Here is a 20,396-nt window from a genome sequence, read left to right as displayed (position 1 = left end):
ATATTTATTTCGGTACCTCAGTGAGTGACATCCCCAATCCTTTTTATTTTTTGAGACTAGGCTGGTCTGGAGCTTGTGATCCTCTTACTTCAGCCTCCTGAGTCTTTGGGATTACGAGCACGTGCCACTGCATGGCATCATCATTTACTTTTATCCTTTCTTTTCTAAGACTCTCTCTTTATATTGCTTTAGGACCATCTCTTAGGTTTAGATATATGGCATTTTCATTATCATTTAGTTCAAAACATTTTTTAATTCTCTTTTTATCCTTTGACTGATGTGTCATTTGGCAGCATCTTTCTTAATACCCAAGCATACGGAATATATTCATCTCATTGGGCTGCCATAACAAAGAGCCACAAGCTGGGTATATTATAAGAGGAGAAACTTACTCTCTTGCAATTCTGCAGGTGGAAATCTAAACACTGAGGTGTTGGAAGAGTTACTCCTGGGGAGGGTCTGAAGCAGAACCTGCTCCAGTCTTTTCTTGGTAGCTTCTGGTATTTGCTGGCAGTCTTGGGTTCCTTGGTTTGTAGACACATCATTCCAGTTTCTGCCTCTACCTTCACATGATCTGTTCTCTCTGGAGATTTATTTCCTTCCTTTTAGTCTTACTTGGTTTAGGGTCAAGGAATGTAGTATATCTTGCATTAATTTTTTGAAAATTGTTGAGATTATTTGATGGCAAGCCACAGAATCAATTTTTTAAAAGCTTCACGTGTTATTTCTAGCAAGTGTGTATTCTATCATTTCTGCAGTTGAGTACTATGTTCTACACATGTCCATTGCATCAAACTTCTGTAACTACTGATTTTTTTGTCCACATAATGCACTTTAAAGTGTGCATTAAAATCTCCTAAAATCAGATGAATGTTGATTTCCCCCCAATTTTTCATTTCCCTGGTAGATTTGTCTATTTCTCTTTATATCGCCCGAAGTTTCCTTTATATTATTTTGAGGTCATAAAATCCATAGAAATGCTATATCTACTCACTGATTGGATTTTTGTTACCAAATGATTCTCAATTTCTTTTTCTCCAGTACTGATGGTAACCTTAAGTCAGTTCTGTCTGTGATAAACAGATTTGAATACTATCTTTTTTTCCGGGAAGAGTATTTGCTTGGTATATTTTTTTTTATCCAATCTTTTCCTGTAAACCTTCTTGCATCCTTAATTTTTAGAGAAAGATATAACAGCATACAGATTTTGAATTTTCTTTTTGAAATGAAAATAATATTTGTCTTTTAAATGGGCATTTAGTCCAATTAGTTTGTATATATTGCATATTTTCCTTTCTTTTTCCTCTTTTTTTTGGGTGTCATTTGCTCTTTTGTGCATTTCTTTTTTTCTCCCTAATTAGTGTGATTTTATTCTGAAATTTTTTTTCTTCCATCACTTTTCTTCTCCTGTTTAGAAGTCATATTTCAGCCAAAATACCCATGCTTCACTTTTCACATTTTAAAGCTATTTTGCTATCTTCTAAACAATAAAATAAATTCTAAGTTGCATTGTCCACTTCCAGATTCACCTTCAGTAGTTGTTATTTTTATTTCATTTGTTTTTCTCATTCAATATTGCTAATGTCATTATTTTATCCAGTCAGCAGCTGTTTAAATAGACCATTCATTTACTAATGTCTTACTTCATTACTTTGCCTTGAACTCTGACTTCCCAACAAACACCACTTTCCTTTGGCCCCACCTGCGACCTTCAAGTTCTTTCAGGGAGGTTCAGTGGCTAGCACATTGAGCTTTCACATCCTTGGGGGCTGCTGAAAAGCCAGCTGTCCTTCCTCTGACGGTACATCAACCTGGCTGCCTTTAAGATTTTCTTCTTGTCTTTAGTGTTGGTCAGTTTCTTCATGATTTCTCTAAGGGGAGGCTTGCTATTGCTACTCACTTTGATCAGGACCTGCTAGTCTGCTAAGTCTTTGATAAGTCTTTGATACATACTGTGAAATTCTCCGCTGTGACCGACTCTGTTCCTTCTTTTCCCTACTCCTTATGGAATTCAGTGTCTCTTCCTTCTCACTTTACTGCTTATAACTCATTCAGATGAATGTTGATTTCCCCCCAATTTTTCATTTCCCTTAGTCTCATTTTCACATTGTTCATCTATTGTAGTCCCTTCTATATTCTGTATGTTTTCTTCTGTCTAATCTGCTATCAGATCCATCCAAGTTCTTAATTTTAACTGTTTTTATTTTTACTAGTTTTACTAGTTTGTTTATATATATATAAACAAAATATGACTAATTTCTATTTTATGTGCGATATTCCAATATCTCAAGTCTTTGCAGGGCTCTCTCTGCTACTCAAAATTTCTGAAGGCTCTGGTTTATAGCACTTTGTTTTCTTGTTTTGTTTTGTGCTCTTTTAAAAATGTGAGCTCATATTTATTGGAGTTTTATCTAGTGGAATTGAAAGTGGGTTCTTTGTCAATCATGTCCTTCTGACAGACACCTACAGATATCAGCATTTCTGGATAAATTTAAGTTCACAGCCTCAAACTTTTTGGAATATTCTGATACTGTAAATTTTAGGCAGCAAACAAAAGAAAATAAAACACTCAAAACAGAAGTTAAGTTCATGTTCACTCGGTTTAGAAAAGGTCCTCGAGATAAGAGCTTTTTCCAGTACTCTGCTTCTGTTTTCACTCAGTGTTTCTTCTCTGAGTATCCAAGCTAATGTACAGCTCAGGAATATACTTTCAAAAACAATTATATTTAGCATCTTCAGCTATTTTCAAAGGAAAAGTTGATCAAGGAATCTAATCTGCCATTCTACTAGATGAACAGTTAGTTTAGTTTTAAGGGAACGTTTTATCACCACCCATATATTAACTACAAATGCAACATTTTCTGAAACTTAAGGATAACTGTTTCATGTATAAGGTACTTTCAACCAGCACTGTATAAATCAATACTTCTCTGACTAGAAATCAGAAACTCCCAATGTGGAAGAAATAAAAAAGTAACCCTAGGATGCAGATAATAGGAACACAATGCAAAATCATAAGAAATTGCTTTAGTAATCAAAATACCTATAATTATTTTCAATAAAATATGTTCATCTGGTTGTTCATGCTAACAACCTTACCATTTCTACATGATGCATATTAACTGCTAGAATTTTGAGTACTTACATTGCATCAGGCATTTTATGCAGATTTTATTTAATCTTTGCAACAACCCAGTATGTAGATATTATTTATATACAGAGTTTTCCTTTATTTTGGATTATGATTATTAGCTTAACTATTGACCCTCCTCATTCTCTGGGCTAGATTGGAAGAGTTATATTAAAGATGGCTGGAAAACACATTTATGTTGGAGGAAGAAAAAGTGCTTGATAATAACAAATCTGAGCTCTAGAGTGTGGTGATGATAGGTATCTCATTTTTATTTGGCATCTCTAAAAATGCTGACTTGAATTACTTGAAATCTATAGGAGGATTTGGTAAATTCATGTAACTGGAACTAGAAGAGATAAGTCTTTTTTAAAATAGAAAATGTTTTGAATGTTTTAAAGCTTGTTTCTCTATTTCATAGATATATTGGTCTCTGTATATTGATACACAGCTATAGACCAATTGTCCTTGAAAATAGAGTCTCTTGCCTGTTGTTTCTTGTTTGATAATGATCCCTTCGAACTCAGTAACTGGGAATAAGAGAGAAGAGATAGTCAATTTAATTAAATTCTGAACAGACAAGAAACCTTCTGGGTGGCAGTGACAGAAGTCGAGTTTTATGAAGCAAAAACACTCTTTCAAAAAAAGCTCAGTAGTCTCAGATGACAAACTAGGATGGGCTGCTGGCTGCTTTCCTCAAAGCAACCTTGGGGAAATGACAGGAAGCATGGGTCTAGATATTAATGGCGATAAGAGCAAGAGTAATAAAAATAACGACAAACTCTGAGAAGCTCCTGGACAGAAAGAAGGCAGTTCTGAACTGGAGAACAAGTTGCATTTGGAAGGAAGAGGCTACAGATGAGAAGAAAACCACAGGAAACTGCTGAAAGAAGGTAGCCATAGGCTCACTTTTGTAGCCATAGGACAATCTAACCTTGGATATTTATCTTATTTACAATTACTCATAATTATATATCAGGTATTTGTGAACCAATTATAATGGTATTTTGCTTTTATAGTATGTTACCAAAATCATTTGGCCAAAAGATAAGAATTACATTTAACCTTTTCTCAAATTGCTCTGCAGACATACCAAATGCATTCACAGTGTGAACAACAGTATGCAGGTGCACCTGTTTCTCTACACCTTGCAGGTTATGCTGCACTTCACTTCATTATTGTGTCTATTGTTACTGCTGATTAGGTATGTGATGGGAACTTGGAGGAAGGCATTTTTAATTGCTAGAAATACTAATATTCACTGACTAATTTCTTCCTCCAACATAAATGTGTTTGTCCAGCCATTTTTAATATAGCCCATTGGCAATTTTCAAATAGAAGGAAAAACCCTGGGGTATGTATTAACTAATTATGAAAGAAATAAAATATTAAATGAAAGAACTTATTTCAATCATCAGCATGTGCTGGCAGACTGATAAAAGTGCCAAGATCTATATGGAATACATATGTTCATTTTTCCTTTATATTACAAATAGCTACCAAGCTTCATCTACATGAATGACTTAAAAAAGCTGAATTACAAAAAAAAAAAAAGTCAAAAAGGTTAGGTCTTTAAGAGACACACTACAAATACAGCTTTTGTCAAGCTAACTTTCAATTACTAGTGAAAACATAGAGGTCAATTTTTTTAGAAAGTTATTGACTCTCAAAACCACTCTGAATCTTACCTGAAGTATAAGGTTCAAACTTCCTATAGAAGATTATAGATGCCAGGATGACCATCAAACTAACTCCAAGAAAAATTTACAAATACACCTCATGAAAGCAAAATATATCTACGTTGAGGAAATGATGTTCATGGTTAAGAAACATCCATTTGGGTTATTTTTAAAGTTGAAAAATCATTCCAAAGGCATTCTTATAATAAAGAGACATTAATACCTTCCTGACATATGAGGTTAACTTTGTATATTCATAAAAAGTTTACGACCAATTATAAGAAGCTAAATATTTTCCCTAGGTCATTCTTTAATTTAAAATTATGTATACTTTACTTCTTTTGACACATATTTATTGGTCCTTATGATATGGAAGCCATCATGGTATATGACTTTAAGAAAAAAAATTTTCCCTAAAGAATTTTTACTATGATACACAAGCTATGCACACACTTGCTGTAAGAGAAGACAAAGCACCATAAGAGTTTGGATGTGGGAAGAGTTACTTTCATTTAGGAAGAATTCTGAAAAACTGAATAAAACTGAAACCATCTGAGATGGACCTTAATAGATAAACTGAGCCATTTGGGAACAGGGATAGATGTAGGACATTTCAGGCAGAAGAAATGAGCAGCACGAAAGAAGCCAGAGAATAAGGAAAATTAAAAAAAAAAAAAAAGATTTGGTGCAGACATTGAAGGATCTTGAATGTTTGAAATGGATTAGATGCACTCTAGAGAGAATAACAGGAAGGTAAAGAGTAGAATGGTTAGAAATATGTTTTTAGAAGGAGAATGGTAAGCACTAAAAACCTAAATGCAGGTGGAAGGCAAGAGAGAAAAGGAACACTTATGATTTAGGACACTCACTTAGGCCAGTTTTGCAGATTAGATATTTTTGAGAGGTCCGCATGATATCAAACCACTAGAGCTTGCATGAGATATAATTTTGCTGGTTTTTATTTTTCTGTTCACAGTAAGTAAGAGAAACATGCAAAGTAGGGGAAACACACAGGTAAAATTACATGTCCTAAAAGCAGAACAATGAACAACAGGCGCATCCAAAATGCAAGGCATCTTTGAGGAAAATGTTCGAATCAACATCAAAGCTTCACGAGGAAGGACTATGAAAGCTAAGCATGAAACTCCTGAATTAAACCAGAACTGAAACAGGGCCCAACGTGGTTCCTAATCAAGTGTTACCTACTTTCAACTGAAGCAAACACAATTCCCTCTGAAGAAAGGTTCTTCAGTTTAATGTTTCCAAGTTTCTCATGAAGTAAGATTAAACCAAAAATAAGCACATAATATAAAATTACAAAGTCCAGATAAAAACCACCATGAGTGAGCCAGCAAACAGATTCTCCCTGTCAAGCACTTCAGACATGGGAATGATCAGGAGAAGAGCATAAAATAAACATCTGTAAAATAGTAAAGGAAACAAAGAATGGAATCACAAAATGAGTAAGCCAGAAGAGATGAAGCAAAAATTTTGAGAAAGAACCCAATATAATTCCTCAAAATGAAATTTTTGTATAAAAGAGAGGATGAATGAGTTAAGGCAATTAATTCAAACCCAGAAGTGAGTATTGAAACAGAAGACACAATAATTACTCAGAATGCCAAACAATAACATCAGAAGATAAAGGCTAATAAACAAAATTTTTAAAGCCATGGAAGGTAAAATAAATGATCTAATGTATGTCTAATTAGAGTTTCTGAAGGGGAGGAAAGAGAGTGGAGATAGGAAAGATCTGAAAGATGATATTGAGAATTTTCCAGAAATGAAGAAAAGCAAAAATCCAGAGAAATAAGGAGGATAATATATGATAGGCAGGCTAGGAAGGAAGGGTGGGAGAAAGGGAAAAAAGAAGGAAGAAAAATCCACATCTAAATACTACTCTATAAAACAGCAGTACACAAAAGACAGGTCATCCACTATTTTTATTTGTGTGTCTGGATGATTTCACTTAGCATAAAGTCCTCAGGTTCATCCATGTTGTAGCAAATGGCAAAAAGCTCATTCTTTTTAGGGCCAAATAATATTGTGCTTCAGATGTGCACCATAGTTTATTTATTTATTCATATAGCAATGAATACAGGTCATTTAAATCTCTTGGCTATTGTGAATAAGACTCCGATAAACAGGGGAGTACAGACCTCCTTACAAGGTAGTGACTTCATGTTCTTGGAGTATATTTCTAGAAGAGGCATTATCCAAAGTATAACAAGCCAGCACAGAAAGAAACATACTGCATGGTCTCATTTATATGTGGGATCTAAAAAAGTGAATAAATAAAATACACACAGAGAACAAAACAGTGGTTACCAGGGTCACTAGTTGAGGGTAGGAGAGAATTGGGAGATACAAGTCAGAGAACAAATCAGCAGATATGCAAGACAAATAGGCCTAGAGATCTAATCTACGATATGAGGTAATGAAACTGTACTGTATATGGGATTCATGCTAAATTCAAGCTGCTCTGCCACATACACAGAAAAACAGAAGGGCAACTCTGTTAAGATGATGAGTATGCTAATCTGCTCAGTATAGTAAGCATTTTACTATCTGTATGTATCCTATAACATCATTGTTATGCCTTATAATAATCATACACAATAAAATTCATTTTAAAAAAGAAAGAATGGAAGGAAGGAGCATGGATCAGCTCTCTCAAACGTCACTAACCAACACCTCTTTCCTAAACTTTGATTTTATTCTCCAAGTGATATATTAATATATTTTTATTGTGAAATATTTTATAAAACACAGATAGTTGAAAATCCCTTCTGACCTCTCATCCTATATTTTTTATGGTGTCTCATATTTTTATTGTTAAATTTCAAGATAGATCTTAAGCAATCTGAAGGGAAAAAATCACTATCAATCTCATAATAAAGCTTACATGAAAAGGCAATAAAACCCTGGAATCACCAATATGATACTGAAGAAAGGAAGGAAACTAGAGGGTTCAAACTACTTGATTTTAAGACTTACTATAAAGCTACATAATCAAGACAGGGCATGATAGTATTGGCAAAGGAACAGACACAGAGACTGATGAAACCAAAGAGAGAGCCCAGAAATAGACCCACATCTATACAGTCCACAGATAACTCTGACAGAGAAACAAAGGCAATTCAATGGAAAAAGATAGATTTTCAACAAATGGTGCTAGAACAATTAAATATCGAAAGCAAAGCAAACAAATGAACAAACTCAGACACAATCCTTGCATCTCTCTTAGAGTTAATTATCAAAAGGTAGACCACAGCCCTAAATATGAAACATAAAACTAAGGGCTGAGGATAGAGCTCACTGGTAGAGCACTTGCCTAGAATGCACAAGGCTCTAGATTCCATCCCCCAAACCACAAAAAAATAAATGAAATGACTTAAAAAATTAAAACTTAGAGAAAAAAAACCAGGAGGCAATGTAGTGAACCTTTAAATACAACACCAGCATAATTTATGAAGTAAAATATTGATAAATTGGACAATATTAAAAATTTAAAAAGTTCTGCTCTGTGAAAGACATGTTCAGAGAATGAAAAGATAACTCACAGATTGGGAGAAAATATCTGCAAAACACAGAGGTGACATGGGACTTGTATCCATAATATACAACAAATTTAATTAAAAAAGGACAAATTCACAATATAGTAGGAAATTCTATCATGCATATTTATCTAGATATATATAAAATGCAAGAATAAACACATTGCAAGAAATTGGTGATACCACAGAGGCATTTTATGACAACACTGTGATTAAAGTTAGGAATCAATGACTAAATAACAGTGAAAGCAAAAATGATTCCCCATATAATATGAAATTAAAAATACCCATGGTATGATATGAATTTCAAGAAGTTAGAACTAACCTCTGGAAGTAGACAGAAGGCCCTTTTTACATTGGTACCATTTTAAATAGAAGTGAGGGGGTATGTGGTGATAAGTCGGGAGTGAGTGAAAGACACTTTACATATTTTTGATCAAAGTCAACACATTTCTTAATTAAAAGTAAATGTATAACATTTAAATATCTGTAAATGATTGATAATAAAAACATCACTTCTCAAATCTTGAAGGATGAAACTAAAACCAGAGAAATGTATAGCCTTAACATTTTATTTTTAAAAGACAAATTATCAATGACATAGGTAACCAGTAAAGAAATTACTGGTAAGCTAGTGGATTTCTGAAAAACTAGTGGAGGAAACGAAAAAGGTGGTACAAATAATACTAGAGATGAAAATAAAGGTATGATAGTGTTATCTATAAAACAGGTATCAATAACCAATATTAAAATTAAAAAGAACATACTACAAATTCATCAAAGATTAAAAACCAAGATAATACCATAAAACATTATGTCAATAATTGGAGGAATCAGGTAAAATGCACAAATTTCTTCATACTAGATGCCATTCTGACTACAGTGAGATGATAGAGTAGTTTTGATTTGTATTTCTCTAATTGCTAAAGATGATGAGCATTTTTTTTTCATATATTTGTTGATTGATTGTATATCCTCTTCTGAGTAGTGTCTGTTCAGGTCCTTGGCCCATTTGTTGATTGGGTTATTTGATTTTTGGTGCTTAGCTTTTTGAGTTCTTTATATGCCCTAGAGATTAGTGCTCTATCTGATGTGTGAGGGGTAAAGATTTGCTCCCAGGATGTAGGCTCTCTGTTTACCTCACAGATTGTTTCTTTTGCTGAGAAAAAACTTTTTAGTTTGATTCTATCCCATTTATTGATTCTTGGTTTTAATTCTTGCACTATAGGAGGAGGCCCTAATCTTCACCATGTGGGATTAGGCCCCAACCTCCATAGTAAGCTGGGGCCTAATCCCACATGATGAAGATTAGGGCCTCTTTTTTCTTCTGTTAGATGCAGAGTCTCTGGTTTAATTCCTTGATCCATTTTGAATTAAGTTTTGTGCATGGTGAGAGATACAGGTTTAATTTCATTTTGTTGCATGTGGATTTCCAGTTTTCCAAGCACCATTTGTTGAAGAGGCTATCTTTCCTCTAGTGCATGTTTTTGGTACCTTTGTCTAATATGAGATAATTGTAATTTTGTGAGTTAGTTTCTATGTCCTCTATTCTGTACCATTGGTTTACCAGTCTGTTCTGGTGCCAATACCATGCTGTTTTTGTTACTATTGTTCTGTAGTATAGTTTAAGGTCTGGTATAGCGATGCCACCTGCTTCACTTTTCCTGCTAAGGTTTATTTTAGCTATTCTGGGTCTCTTATTTTTCCAGATGAACTTCATAAAAGAAGTGTTGGCAAGATGTGGGGAAAAAGGTACACTCGTATATTGCTGGTGGGACTGCAAATTGGTGTGGCCAATATGGAAAGCAGTATGGAGAGTCCTTGGAAATCTAGGAATGGAACCACCATTTGACCCAGCTATCCCTCTCTTTGGCCTATACCCAAAGGATTTTAAAACAGCATACTACAGGGACATAGCCACATCAATGTTTATAGAAGCACAATTCACAATAGCTAAACTGTGGAGCCAACCTAGATGCCCATCAATGGATGAATGGATTAAAAAATGAATACACAATGGAATATTACTCAGCAATAAAAGAGAATAAAATCATGGCATTTGCAGGTAAATGGATGGTGTTGGAGAAAATAATGCTAAGTGAAGTTAGCCAATCCCCAAAAAACAAATGCCAAATGTTTTCTCTGATATAAGGAGGCTGACTCATAGTGGGGTAGGGAGGGGGAGCATGGGAGGAATAGATGAATTCTAGATAGGGAAGAGGGGAGGAAGGGAAAGGGAGGGGTCAGGGGATTAGCAAGGATGTGGAATGTGATGGACATCATTATCCAAAGTATATGTATGAAGACACGAATTGGGTGTCAACCTACTTTACATACAAACAGAGATATGAAAAATTGTGGTATATGTGTGTAATAAGAATTGTAATGCAAAAAAAAACCAAAGTACATGTATAAAGACATGTATTGGCTTGAACATACTATATACAAAGATATGAAAAATTATGCTCTATATGTGTAATAAGAATTGTAATGCATTCCGCTGTCATGTATTTAAAAAAACAAACTCAATAATAAATAAATGCACAAATTTCAAGGAATACATATAATATAAAGAATAGAAAGCTAACCAATCTTATCAAAGAAATACGATAGTTAAAAATCTGCCAATAAAGAAAATACTGAGTTCATATAGTTTTACAGGTAATTTCTAAAACAGTTTCCAAGGGATAGATCATTCAGATATTTACAAATGCACTCAGAACATAGAAACAGAAACAGAAAAATACTAATTTTCATGTCAGTATAACATTGATACCAAAAGATGACAGGGACAGGAAAAGAATAAGTTTCCAGGCCAACACACTTATTAATACAGGCATAAAAATCTTAAATTACTGAAAACCAACTCTACCAATGTACAAATAAAATATACAATAACCAAGTTGTAGATAATGTATGGACAGTTTAACACATGAAAATTTATAAATGCCACTAAAAATTTAAATGAAAAGGAAAAATTCTTGAACTATAAAAATTTACCAAGACTATATAAAAAAAATCTGGAAAACGTGAATCATTCTATAACCATTAGAAAAATTGAAATAGTAGTCAAAAAATCTTTTCAGAAATTAAATATCAAGCCCAGATGGCTCTACTGGCCAGTTCCAATAAATATTTAAGAAACAAATACTAGAAAAAGATGCATGATTCAGCAACTTGATTTATAAGGATAGCACAGCATCTATGAGAAACATGTCAAGGAGAGTCCAAAGGGGAAAAAAAATTTCAGGTCAATTTCTCAACAACTAATGCCAATGATAATACATTATTTAAAAAACAGGATAGAACACATCTACTTCATTAATGTATTAGAATAAAAAACATTATTATCATCTTGATACACAGAAAACTATTTGATAAAATTCACTGATATTTCCATATGTTCATTATATTTCAATAAAATGTTACTTTTAAAAAATAAAAAATTCAATGACAAATTCATTGAATTTGACAAATTCATTAAATAGAATAGAAAGGAACATTCTTACCTAGATCAAACATGTTTGCTAAAAACTCAGCAAATTACATTTCTCCTTTATTGTGAAGTTTTAAAATATGCTTTTTAAAATCAGGAAGAAGAAAAGAATGTCCATTACCATTGCTTATATATTCACAAGCATCCAACAAGAATGAAAAGAAAATGAGGGATGGTGGCACAGTAGTAGAGTTCTTGCCTAGCAAGAGCGGAGCTCTGGGTTCCATCCCCAGCACCACAGAAGAAAACAAAGCAAGTGAAAGAATACTAAGCTATCTTTAGATACAGATGTTATGATAATCTATCCAGAAGATGCAAAACCAATGTAAACAAATTAAAAGAAATAAGTTTAGAAAGACACCTAAATAAAAGATCAATATTTAGTAGGGCACAATGGCACATGCCTGTAATCCCAGCGCTCGGGAGGCTGGGGCAAGAAGCTCAAGAGTTCAAAGCCAGTCTCAGGAAAAGTGAGGTGCTAAGTAACTCAGTGAGACCCTCTCTCTAAATAAAATAGAAAAAAAGGTTTGTGGTTGAGTGCCCCTGAATACAATTTCTGGTAACAACCCCCCCCAAAAAAGATCAAGGCTTATCAATTGCAATTTTTATACATCAACAAAAATTATAAAACACCATTTATGACTATGGTAACAAATAAAAGATTCTCAAAAAAAGATTATCAAAAGGTGTACAAAACTTAAAGGAAAAAATATAAGCCCTTCAGAAAGCCATTAAAGAAGACCTACATAACAGAGAGATCATAGTGATGGAAAGTCTATTAGTTATTCCAGATTGAACTATAGCATCAATAGAAGTTAGATTATGATTTAAAGTTTTCAAGAAATTGACAAGGCGAGTGTAATGTACAGAGATGAACGTACTTCCATGACACCCATAAAGGAGAAAAACTAGTTTAACATTCCCTATCAGGTATATGGAACTAACACAATATGTAACAATTTTTCTATGGTTTAAAAACAAGCAAAAAATTGTAAAAAAAATTGTGTTCATAGAACATACATATGATGAAGCTAGCGTAAAAAATGTTTTAAGTAACTATCAACACACAATGAAAGTTAATGGCCCCTGGGTGTGGGGAAGCAGGGCGGTTAATAACAGGAGACTACACAGGAGAGCAACATTTCAACAGTGTTCTAACTCTTGTGTGGTCTACTCAGGATGCTCATTTTATTATGTGTTAGAACTTAAATATTAAGTTATGACATACATTCTTGTATGGATCATATAAAATTTTAAAAAGACGATGCAGAGGTTTAAAACCCAGGTAACAAAAAAGAATGTTTCTAATAAAAAAATCATGTTTAAAATGTCAACACAATAATTATTTTTAATAATTACTTTTAATAGACTTCCTTTTACTTTAGTATAGGGATACAGACACCCTAAGATAATTTTTCTTTTTGTTGAGAATATTTTACAGAGAACCCTCAATACCAATTATGTCTTTGAATATCACACTGCTTCATCACTTTACTTTTTGTTTGCATGTAATGAAGTTAATTTAAAACAATATATTTTCTTTAGAATGACATATGAATAATTCCAGTATACATTTTAATTACTTATGGTTAATATCCATACCACCAAATTTATTATTATATATATAAAACCGATCAAAATGAGTACCATATTTTCATTATATTGGACATAAATAAATAAATATGTATTTGGATTTAAGCTTACAAATTCAAAGATAATTCATTATTTTAATTTATTGTCTTTGTCTTCTGATAGTATTTTATAATAAATATCATAGGTAATACAATGTTGTCGTCTTTGTAAACAATTCCCATAGGAAATTTAATGTAAAAGAGAATTTAAACTTATAAGAAAACATTGCTTTGATTTCCTAAAAGAAAAAAAAGTACCAGAAATAATTTGTCTCTGCCAAATTAAATACCAATTAGCTCTGTTGGAAAGCAGGACAAATGGTGTGTAATAAACACTGTAGGCACAGGCAGTTGCAGGGTCAGACCATATGGATAGGCATATTACAAAGAAACAAACAAAATGGTAAAAGCAGGCTCAGGAGGTCTGAATTCAGAACAGTCTGATGTTCAGGTTTTTGCAGATGGAACCTCTGGAGGTCCTGCTTTGACAACCTTTCCAAACTTTTGATTGTCAGGCAGTTCAACGTTCTCCGGTCAGTCGCTGGTTTGTCTGTGTGTCCATCCATCTAAACATTATACCTCACTGAATCATATTTTAAGGAGTTGGACTGTCTATATTTAGCTTTTGGGGACTGTTTCTGAAGAGTCCTGTTGTTGTTTATATATGAGATGTACAAAGGAGACAGAATTCTTAAGAGGAAAAGTTGTTTGGATATTGAGAGAAGCAGTCCAAGGTCCTGACTTCCTCCTCACTGGAAAGTTCTTCCCTAGTGAAAGGCTAAGGATGCTACCAACAGGGGCCCTGATACTATTCTTTTCCCATTGCATGAAGCTGGAGTTAAAAAGTAGCATAGTGTGGAAGTAGGTGACATTTGGTCAGGTCTCCTTATAATTACTTCCTTCGGGCTTTGAGAGCAAAATGCCACTTCATTCAAACACACCTGTGTGTCATACATGAAATACTGAAGGGCTGGGTTATGCCTGCCAACCTCTATGGAATATAGGAAAGGGCAGTAAACTACTCTCTGCCTCTTCACTATTTCAGGGACCTAACGAAAACCTCACAGATAAGGAATGATCTGAAGAAGTGACCATCTATTTCCATGGCTGTTTACATCATGTGGATCAGGTCAGAGTTTCACTCTACCCACCCCTGTAGTTAGGGGGCCTTTTTAGTTTTTTGTTGTTTTGGTTTTTACCTTTGGTTCACATGGTTATTTGATTTTACCTCATTTGGGAAGGACTAGTACAGTTGCTCTGTGTGACCTGGATATGAATGGGAGAATGAACTCATGCTGATCAGAATCACATGGTGTTGCCCACACTCATACTACCTACGTAGAATTTGCTTAAGGTTTTGGACTGTAAAATAATTCAAACACTAATTATCACTGTAAAATAGTATCTGTATAAAGGTTAAGGGATTGGGGTTAATATATGGTGACTAAATGGGTATCCTGTAAGTAATTTTGAAAAGAAAAAATGAAACCCCACTGTGTCTGCTATTTTATGGAGCCTATATTTAATTTCTCCTTATCTCTTTTTCTTTAGATTCTAAATAATAAGCTTTAATAACAATAGCTTTGATTACTGAATATTTCTCTTTTAATGTGTCTTTATGTAAGTTATCCGTATGTAATTCATCCTTACATGCAATGTCCTAAAAACTTAACTGAGAACTTTGTTAAGTGAAAATATTGGGAAATTTTCAGTGTTGGAAGCTGCCAGCTTATGAAAGATAGATGATTTATTTCACAGATTAAATTTGTATCATGCATACAATTGTGTACATTACATGTTTACTATTTAAATGCTGAAACCCATCTAAACCAAACCAAATTAAGGGCAAATTTTAAAAAATTATTTAATAGCTGAGGTGATATATTTTTGCCGAATAAAACTTGTGTTTTTATAGCACTTTTATAGGACTAATGCTTTTAATGTGCACTCTCATGTCACAGGAAAGACAGGAGCTGATACTGGGAGAAAAGAGAAACACTGAAGGATGCAGGAAGAGTCGAAGAAAGTCTGGGCAAGAAGCCCAGTCCTGAGATTCTCAGGGCACAGTTTTCTATTTTTAGCGTGCTGCTTAGATCTAAACTGCAAACAGAATTTTCTTGACTCATAATACCTGTGTTTTATTTAGCAAATGAAAAAAATTTTATATTTATATCTATCTATCTATCTATCTATCTATCTATCTATAGTTGTAGGTGGACACAATACTTTTATTTTATTTTTATGTGGTGCTGAGAATAGAACCCAGTGCCTCACACATGCCAGGTGAGTGCTCTATCACTGAGCCACAGCCACAGCCCAAAAGGAAAATATTTTTAAATCCATTAAATGGCTAAGAAATATTTAGGAAGAGCCAATTAATTTACCTTTCAAGTAATCCAAAAATTGCTGAGATCCAATATGCATGTTGAGATATTTAAATATTTGTGTTTTTAGACTCTTGTTCTACTGTTATTTGACTTAGTAATTAAAAATAAAATCATTAACCCACCTTGTGGTTCAGTGAAATATTTATTTCCTTACCAACTTGTAAAGATAAGAAAGAGGCTTAAAGTCCACCCACTCAAAAAAAAAATACTCCTAGAAGAAATTATATGCACAAGATTAAAATGAAGAATTATTATTCACAATGACACTACTAAATTACATCATGAAAGACAGGACAAACTAAAAATACAGGACAGAAAAACTTTAATTTGGTTAGAAATTTTAGCACCAGGAATATTCAGTTTCAGAACACACTACAAAGGGCTAATGTCAAGAAGGAAAAATGCCTCCTGCTTCACTCTTCTCGCTAAAGGTTGCTTTGGTATTCTATTGTTTTGATATTCTAGGTCTCCTATTTTTCCAAATGAATTTCATCACTGCTTTTTCTAATTCTATGAAGAATGTCATTGGAATTTTAATAGGAATTGCATTAAATCTGTATAACGTTTTTGGTATTATGGCCATTTTGACAATATTAATTCTGCCTATTGAAGAGCATGGGAGATCTTTCCATCTTCTAAGGTTTCCTTCAATTTCTTTCTTTAGTGTGCTGTAGTTTTCATTGCACAGGTCTTTCACTTCTTTTGTTATACTAACTCCCAAGTATTTTATTTTCTTTGAGGTTATTGTGAATGGGGTAGTTTCCCTAATTTCTCTTTCAATTGATATATCACTGATGTATAGGAATGCATTTGATTCATGAGTGTTGATTTTATATCCTACTACTTTGCAGAATTCACTTATGAGTTCTAGAAGTTTTCTGGTGGAATTTTTTGGATCTTCTAAATATAAAATCATGTCATTAGCAAACAGTGATTGTTTGAGTTCTTCTTTTTTTATTCATATCCCGTTAATTTCTTTCTTCTGTCTAATTGTTCTGGCTAGAGTTTTAAGAATTACATTGAGTAGAAGTGGTGAAACGGGGCATCCTTGTCTTGTTCCGCTTTTTAGAGAAAATGATTTCAATTTTTCTCCATTTAGAATAATGATGGTTTTGGGTCTAGCATATATGGCTTTTACAGTGTTGAGATACGTTCCTACTATCCCTAATTTTTCTAGTTGAGGCATCAGAATACCAGACCTTAAACTATACTACAGAGCCATAGTAACAAAAACACATCTATGGGAGTTTATAACCCACTTGAATCAAAGTGTGAAATATGATTTATCAAGAACTATGTAATGTTTTGAACAACCAACAATAAAAAATTAAAAAACAACAACAACAACAACAAAAAAAAAACCACATGGTATCAGCAGCCAAACAGACATGAAGACCAATGGCACACAATAGAAGAAGACACAGAGCCAAACCCACATAATTACAGTTGTCTCATACTAGAAAAAGATGCCAAAACATACGTGGGAGAAAACATAGCCTATTCAACAAATGGTGCTGAGAAAACTAGAAATCCATATATAACAAAATGAAATTAAACCTTTATCTCTCACCCTACACAAAAATCAACTCAAAGTGGATCAAAGACTTAGCCACTAGAACGGTGACCCTGTGTCTAATAGAAGAAAAAGTAGACCCAAATCTCCACCATATCAGCTTAGGAATTGACTTCCTTAACCAGACTCCAAAGCACAAGAAGTAAAATCAAGAATCAATAAATGGGATGGGTTCAAACTAAAAAGCTTCTCAGCAAAAGAAACAATCAATACGTGAAAAGAGAGCCTACAGAGTGGGAGAAAATCTGTACCACATGTACCTCAGAGCACTAATCTCCAGGCTATATATAAAGAACTCAAACAACTTAACAACAACAACAACAACAACAAAACCCAAATAACCAATCATATAAGGGCAAAGGAACTGAACAGATACTTCAAAGAAGAAGAAATACAATCAATCAACAAACATATAAAAAAATGTTCAACATCTTTAGCAATTAAGAAAAATGCAAATCAAAATTACTCTAAGATTTCATCTTACTCCAGTCAGATGGCAATTATCAAGAATACAAGTAACAATAAATGTTGGTAAGAATGTGGGGGAAAAGGTACACTCATACATTGCTGGTGAGACTGCAATTGGAGCAACCACTATGGAAAGCAGTATGGAGATTGCTCAGAAAACTTGGAATGGAACCATCATTTGACTAAGCTATCCCCACCTCAGTTTATACCTAAAGGACTTAAAATCAGCATACTACAGTGACACAGTCACATCAACCTTTATGACAGCTCAACTCACAATAGCTAAACTATGGAGCTAACTTAGGTGATGAATGGATAAAGAAAATGTGGCATATATACACAATGGGATATTACTCAGCCTTAGAGAAGAATGAAATTATGGCATTTGTAGGTAAATGGATGGAGCTGGAGAATACCAGGCTAAGTGAAATAAGCCAAACCTCCCAAAACAAAGGCTAAATGTTTTCTCTGATATTCAGATGCTAATTCACAATAAGTGGGAAGGGCAAGGTAGGGAAGAATAGAGGGACTTTGGAATGGACAGAGGAAGTGAAGGGAGGGGAGGAGGTATAGGGATAGGAAGAATAATAGAATGAATAGGACATTATTACCCTATATGCTTCTATGATTACACGAATGGTGTGATTCTACATCATGTACAACCAGAAGAATGAGACGTTATACTCCATTTACCTATGATGTGTCAAAGTGCATTCAACTGTCATGTATAACTAATTAGAATAACAAAATTTTAAAAAGAAAGGAAAAATATTTTTATAGCTGTAAAGGAACAAAGTATTCTAGATAGAGATAACAACAATAACAAATAAGCAATAGAGTGGAAATACAGAAAAGTCCTCATTAATTCACATGCCTATCTGGAGGAAAAAAAACACTTCAAAAGGAGGAGAGCACGTTCTGCGTCACATGAACTGGCAAACAGTGGCTGTGTTTGTTTTTTTTGTGAGTAATGATAATACTTCTAAAGACTCAAAACTGATGTTGAAATTTCTCATTTTATTTTAAAAGATCCACCCAAATCATCTAGTTGAAAATAGATCTTAAGGATAACGATTAAAAAATACGTGACAATGTGGTTTTAGGTTAAATTAAAATTAAAAGAAATGAAAGAAGACTCACAACATATTGGTCTATTTTGGAAATTCACAATTGAAAGGTCTACCACACTTACAATGACCATGTGGAAGCATTTGTTTTATAAATGAACTGCATAAATAACTGATAGAAGCACAAAATATATGCTGTTAAATATTTCCAGACTCAAAAAGAATTATGAGTGGAAATATTCCACTTGAAAATGATGACACTAACACAAAACTACCTCCAAATGGTACTTTTAATAATCTTACCTTGAAAGTGCAAAGCACACATACTACAAAAGCCAATATAGACTTACCATCCCTAACTCAGGTGCGACATCAGGGCTAATGAACAGAAGGACTATATATCTATTGGGAAGGTGTTTTTTGCAGCATCTAAAGACACTTAAAGTTGTATTTTTGACAGAGCCTTCTAGGAGTGACAGGTAACCTATTTGGCCTTCGAAGAAGAATAAAATCCAGTCTGGATTCTTCTTCACTAGAAACCCTCTTCTATAAAGAATGACATTCAAGTAATTGGAAAGTAGATTTTCAACTCTTCATTTACTACATTCCCCATTTCAGGAATGCAGAGTTTTGACTGAGCTTTTCTGCCAGTTCAGTACGAACTACCCTATCTAAGCACTATGTCTACACAAGGTCACAACTGCCCATAGTGTGCTAATGCCATTCAGAAAACACTAATTATCATGCTAACAACGTATGATATTTCTCAGGCAATGTGTATAGAAGTTTTGAATGCTTAAATCTAGGACACCATCTAGGACATTGATGACACAAATAACTGACTTTTAAAAAGTGATCCAATGAAAGGGAGGAGTCTTTCCTGACCCGCATGAAAGCTAAAGTTGACTTAATGGCTGCTCTATCACAGCCAATGGCATTTCTCTCCCATTACATACATTTTGGGGCATCATGTGCACTTTGTACAATTAAATTCTTTAAATAATGCAGAAACTGACATGGATGATGTTTTAAGTCAGTACCACATAAAGCTCAGAATCACATTTGTAATTTAAGTGTACCAGAGAAAACATGTCAATCTCACCTGAAGGAGTAATACAAAAAATGAATAATTATATCCCAGCCCTTTTTGTGAGTACCAGATTATGTGAGGAGATCTAGTTCAAATTCTAGTCTTTTTGTTAATAGTAAAATAATGTAATTATTGGTAGACCTAATTCTAGGAAATCTGAAAGAAGCTTAAGTATCCAGACTGAAGGGAAGCTACTGTAAAGCTATTAAGGCACTGGTGGTGAATGTCTCCAGTACAGCAGCACAACATCCCCTCTAGGCAACTGGCCTTGGAAACCAATTTTACTCACCAGGGGGACCTCCCCCAACTGTCTCATAT

At 33.8% G+C, this 20,396-nt stretch overlaps 1 protein-coding gene across 1 annotated transcript in view; it reads right to left on the bottom strand.

Moving 5' to 3' along the window:
* Positions 1 to 20,396, bottom strand: part of Cep112 (centrosomal protein 112) — a 435,668-nt gene that overhangs the window by 175,233 nt on the left and 240,039 nt on the right. The gene's annotated exons all lie outside the window — the stretch shown is intronic.

Source organism: Marmota marmota, unplaced genomic scaffold, assembly GCF_001458135.2.
Source record: "Marmota marmota marmota unplaced genomic scaffold, marMar, whole genome shotgun sequence".
In the NCBI taxonomy this organism is placed as follows: Eukaryota; Metazoa; Chordata; class Mammalia; order Rodentia; family Sciuridae; genus Marmota; species Marmota marmota.
This window is presented reverse-complemented; position numbering and strand designations above follow the sequence as displayed.